Consider the following 6268-nt stretch of genomic DNA (forward strand, 5'->3'; position numbering starts at 1 on the left):
TAATTTGTATCTTTACCTTTTCTTCCTCTTCCTCTTCTTAAAGGATACCTTTCAGCATTTCATATAATCCTGGTTTGGTGGTGATGAACTCCTTTAGCTTTTCCTTATCTGTGAAGCTCTTTATCTGACCTTCAATTCTGAATGATAGCTTTGCTGGATAAAGTAATCTTGGTTGTAGGTTCTTGGTATTCATCACTTTGAATATTTCTTGCCACTCCCTTCTGGCCTGCAAAGTTTCTGTTGAGAAATCAGCTGACAGTCGTATGGGTATTCCCTTGTAGGTAACTGAGTTTCTTTCTCTTGCTGCTTTTAAGATTCTCTCTTTGTCTTTTGCTCTTGGCATTTTAATTATGATGTGTCTTGGTGTGGTCCTCTTTGGATTCCTTTTGTTTGGGGTTCTCCGCGCTTCTTGGACCTGTAAGTCCATTTCTTTCACCAGGTAGGGGAAGTTTTCTGTCATTATTTCTTCACATAGGTTTTCAATATCTTGCTCTCTCTCATCTTCTGGCACCCCTATAATTCTGATGTTGGTACGCTTGAAGCTGTCCCAGAGGCTCCTTACACTATCCTCGCATTTTTGGATTCTTTTTTCATTCCGCCCCTCCGGTTGGGTGTTTTTTGCTTCCTCGCATTTCAAATCATTGACTTGATTCTTGCGCTCCTCTGGTCTGCTGTCGGGAGTCTGTATAATATTTGTTATTTCAGTCCGTGTATGCTTAATTTCTAGTTGGTTCCCCATCATAACATCGAGGGTCTCATTAGTTTTCTTGTAGATCTCATTAAGTTTATCGGTGGCTTCTAAACAGTTCTTGAGAGACCTTAAAAGTGTGGTTCTGAACTCTATATCTTCCATTGACAATTTTGTCCTGTTTCTTTGTCTCCGCATTTTGTTATGCTTCCTTGGTGCACCCCCTAGTGGTCTTTGTGCACAGTCTTGTAGTTAAGCCTTGATTGTTGTAGCTAATGCCAGGGAGGGTTTGACCTCCAGGCCAAGTGGCTGTGAGAATCAGCTGTGTCTGCAGTGAGAGAACTTCTGTCCTCTAGGGAGGTACTAATCTAGCCTTTGCCTGAGGCTATCCGGCAAATGCCTGTGTGCAGGGCTTGGGCGGGGCGGGTCGCACAGGATCAACAGGGTGGGCCGGAGAGAGCAGTTATGGCGGCTCTCAGTCCTGTCCCCAGGGGCTCTGCCTCTCTGAGTCCCAGCAACCGCTGCAAACCTCGGAGAGAAAGCTGCACTTGCTCTGACCGAAGCCAGACAGTCCCGCTTCTCCCGTTTGAGTCTGGGTCCCTAAAGACTCGCCTGTATCTGGAGCTCAGAGTCTGCGACTCCCTCCTGATTGAAAACGCCAACCGCACCCTCCGCTGCCAGCCCGCTCCACACTCCGCACCTCAGAATTTGACTTCAGCACTGCGCCTCCTCTGAGTGTCCGTATGCGTTTCTCTTTCCTCCTAGTTGTAGGACTTCCACTCAGCCAGTGTTCCTATGGTTCTGGGTGATGTCTGTTCCGTCTTTTAGTTTCACTTTTGAAGTAGTTGTTCAAAGCAGCAAACTCCGGCGTTAACCTATGCCGCCATCTTGGTTCCCCCTCCAGGAATGTCTTATTTAAGCTAGCAAGGTAAACAGATTTTAAGCTCATGCCAAGCAGTGTGAGTTGGAAAGATAAGAAAACTTCACACCTAATTGAACAGAGTTGTTCAAAGGTAGGTCACATCATATGCCCATGACTTCAAACTTAACATCTAAGCCATGCATGCTCCACACTGGATATTGTTCTGTAAAGCATATCCTCTTTGAGAAGTTTTTAAACTTTTCACTTGATCAAAAATTACCTAATAATTCTACCAGAGTTACTGGTTATTTGGCATCTGCACATAGTTTTCCTCTACTTGGGACAAAGGCTGACAAATGTCTAAATACCTCATTCACGTTTTCACTCCACCAAGGGAAACTTAACTTTACAAAGGCAAAGCGCTCTGTTCTTTTCACTGCTGCTAGGGAAGCTAAAATGTTTAAGGAACGGATGGAGAAAAAGAAGGAAATCTCTTTTATCACCTAAATTCTGGAATTTGGGTATTGAAGTCACAAAGACCTAGATTGGCGAATTCTCTCTACCGCTTACTGTTGTGTGACTTTGTGCAAGTTGCTTACTTAATCTCTTTCTGCCTCAGGTTTTTCATCTCTAAACTTGAACTTATAAAAAACTTTAGAGGATTAGCAGATAAAAAATTATAACATCTATTATGATGCTTAAATTAATATATAACTAGTGTATAATCACTTCCACTTAACAAATGACTAAATCAGTCACATTATTCCTGGGGATTTAGAGAGAGTTACAGTAAAATATTTTTACAGTTAAAAGATATGAATAGCCCTGGCTGGTTTGGCTCAGTGGATAGAGCATCAGCTTGTGGACTGAAGGGTCCCGAGTTTGATTCCGGTAAAGGACACATGCCTGAGTTGCAGGTTCGATCCCCAGTAGGGGGCGTGCAAGAAACAGCCGATCAGTAATTCTCTCTCACCATTGATGTTTCCATCTCTCTCTCTCCCTCTCCCTTCTTCTCTAAAATCAATAAAAATATATTTTAAAAAAGATATGAACAAAAATTAGACATTGTTATCTTCTTGTGGCTCTTTTGAGGATAAGTTGTGTTGCTTTGGGCGTCTGGAAGGTATGATCTCCTTATGTCTGGATAGTTTTTATTGTGGCAGCAACTCCAATAATATTTTTGAAATCTCTCCCTCTTTCCCTCTCTCACTCCCTCTCTAGTTCTCTCCCTTCTTTCCTCTCTCCTCCCTCGCTCTGAAAAGACCTATGGTCATTTTTAATATACAAAAGAATAATACTTATTTCAATAAAACTCTGCTTAATCTATTTGGTAACAGAATTTTGATCTGGTCTCAACATAAATCTATAAAGCTTTAGTGCAGAGCTTCAGGAAAACACTATAAGGATAAATAAAAATAATTTCTAATCTACAGTTAAGACTTTCACATCATTTTCATCCAATTTGCAATAATGTAAAATTGTCTTAATTTCCAAATACATGGGGATTTTTCCAGATATTTTTCTATTATTGTTTTCTGAATTGAATCTAGTATGTCAAAGAATATAGTTTACATTTATTGAAACATTTTATGGCTCACAATATAGTCTATCATGGTTACTGTTTCATGTAAACTCAAAAAATTATATTCTGTTTTTGTGGATTGGACTACAGTGGGGCCTTGACTTATGAGTTTAATTCGTTCCGTGACGGAGCTCGTAACTCAAATTACTCGTATATCAAATCAAAAAGTGAACGAGTGAGACATGTGATGCTGGGCTGATGTTGTGGCGTTCACTGTGACGTTTGCTTCGCCAACTAGCGGTGGGGCATCTGAAGCTGGCTCGTGACCCGAATTTTAGCTCGCAACTCAAAGCAAAAAATCGGCTGAGAGACGGCTCGTATCTCGAAAAACTCGTTAGTCAGGACACTTGTAAGTCAAGGCCCCACAGTATTATATAAATACTCGAGGCCCGGTGCACAACATTCGTGCATGGGTAGGGTCCCTAGGCCTGGCCAGTGATCAGGGCCGATCTGTGGAGCAACTGGCAGGGTGATGGGGGGGGGGGGGCCCACTTGCATCTGCCTTGGATGGCCTGGCGCCACCCACTTGCCAGCCCTGCCCCCCACCACCCTTGCAGGTCGAGGCCTGCGGGCTGGGGACAGCTCCTGCATTGAGCATCTGCCCCCAGGTGGTCAGTGCACATTCTGCTGGTCGTTCCACAGTTTGGTGGATTTGCATATTAGGGTTTTATATAGATTAACTAGGTCAACTTGGTTGACTTTGTTGTTGAAATTTTCTATATTCTTTCTGGATTTCTGCCTATTTGTTCTATCAACCACCAAGAGAGAAGCATTGAAATTACCAACTATAATTTTGGATTTGTCTGTCTCCTTTTTCAGTTCTATCAGTTTTTGCTTCATGTATTTTAAAACTCTGTTATTAGGTACATCACAATTTGGATTATTTTGTTCTCTTAATGAACTGATTTCTTTATTTTAAAATGTCCCTCTTTATCTCTGGTAATATTCCTTAGTCTGAAATCAATTTGTCTCATATTATATACTCATGCATTTTTATTAGTGTTTGCATGATATATCTTGTTGTATCCTTTTACTTTTTACCTACACATGTCTTTTATATTGAAAGTGAGTTTCTTGTATATGGCATATATTTGGATCTTGCTTTTTCTCCAAGTTGAAAATCTTTGCTATATATTGAAGTGTTTAGACTATTATTTTATTAACTTGGTTTACATTTACCATTTTGCTATTCGTTTTCTAATTGCCCATATATTCTTTTTGCTTTTTTCCTTCCTTTGGATTGATTTTTAAAGTTATTACATTTTATCTCCATTATTGATTTATTAGCTATACTGCTTTGTTTTATCTTTACAGTAGTTTCTCTAGGTTTTAAAAACATATATATTTATTTCACATATTACAGTTTACTTTCAAATAATATTATATACCACATATAGTGTAAGGATATTGCAACACTATATTTCCACTTCCTTTAATATGTCTTGCATCTGAGGTATGGTGGCAAAAAATTCTCTTGGTTTTTATCTCAAAAAGTATTTTGCCTTCACATTTGAAATATATTTTCACTGGGTATAGAATTCTAAGTTGACATTTTTTTCCAGTGCTGTAAAGATGTTGCTCCACTGGCTTGCATTGTTTCTGAAGAGAAGACTGCTGTCGTTCTTAATTTTATTCCTCTGTGCATATGTGTCTTCTTTTTCTCTGACTACTTTTAGGATTTTCTATCATTATTTTTCAGTGATTTAATTATGATATGCCTTTGTGTGATTTTCTTCTTGTATTTGCTACTAGTTCCTTGAGTTTATTGAATCTGTAGTTTTATAATTTTCATCAAATGTGTAAAAGTTTTAGACCTTGTTTTTTTTTCACCTTCTTCTAGGACTCAAAAATAAACATGTGAAACCTCTCAATATTATTACACAGGCCACTGATGCTATGTCTTCAAGTTCATTGACATTTTCTTCTGCAATGTCTTATCTAGTCTTAATCCTATCCAATATAGTTATCACTTCAGGTATTATATTTTTATCTTCTAGAAGTTAAATTTGTTCCTTTTGACATCTTTAATTTCTTTTTTCATAATTTCATTGCTTCTTCTACTGCATGGAACTTATGGCGTTTGTTAATGTGTTTTAACCTCCTTGTCTGCTAATTCTATTATTTGTGTCATTTTGGGATCTGGTTTCTTGATTATTTTTTGCTACTACTTATGGGTCCTATTTTCCTATTCCTTTGCTTATTAGCTTTTAATTAGATTCTGAATATTGTAAGTTTTATTTTACTGGATATTAGATTAGTTAAGTCCTTTGTATATGGTAGGGCTTTGTTTTAGGATTTAGTTAAGTTTCCTGGAATCTGTTTGGATCTGTTGGTGCTGGCTTTTAAGCATTGTTAGAGTGGATAGAGTAGACTTCATAGTCTAGGACAGTGGTCGGCAAACTGTGGCTTGGCAAACCGTGGCTCGCGAGCCACATGCAGCTCTTTGGCCCCTTAAGTGTGGCTCTTCCACAAAATACTGACTTCTGCGCATGGGCTATGAAGTTTCAATCGCAGTGTATGTGCGCGCCTGAACGTGGTATTTTGTGGAAGAACCACACTCAAGGGGCCAAAGAGCCACATGTGGCTCGTGAGCCGCGGTTTGCCGACCACGGGTCTAGGACAATGTCATCCCATTGCCAAGGGACTATCCTTGTAAGGACTCTCCTCAATGCTGTCTATATTAGGACATTTTTGTACTTTGGGGTGGTGGAAATAAAAATATTTCCATACCTGTGTCAGCCCTGGGGATAGTTGGCCTGCTCTTTGCAGGGTATTCTTTCCCAGTCTTGGCTAATTCATAGATCACAAATTAGCTACTGACTTTCGCAGTTCCTTCTATAGATCTCTCCCCCACCCCACCCCTCTCTCTTTCTCTTCTCTCCTTTCCTCTCCAGTATCTGGCCTTAAATATCTAGTTACATCTTTGAACTCCAATCTCTGATTTATTCAATGAGACCATTGAATAAATGTTCTGTTTGTATTTTTACTCTTCATTGTCCTATAGCCTAAAAGCTTTCTCCACAGAGTAAGCTGGAGCAATTCTAGGGCTCATGATATTCATTTCCCTTTTTTCAAGGATTATTATCCTAGGCTACCTGCTGCCCAGTGTCAGAAAACTATTGTTTCATATGTTTTA

Source organism: Myotis myotis, unplaced genomic scaffold, assembly GCF_014108235.1.
Source record: "Myotis myotis isolate mMyoMyo1 unplaced genomic scaffold, mMyoMyo1.p scaffold_m19_p_12, whole genome shotgun sequence".
Classification (NCBI taxonomy): domain Eukaryota; kingdom Metazoa; phylum Chordata; class Mammalia; order Chiroptera; family Vespertilionidae; genus Myotis; species Myotis myotis.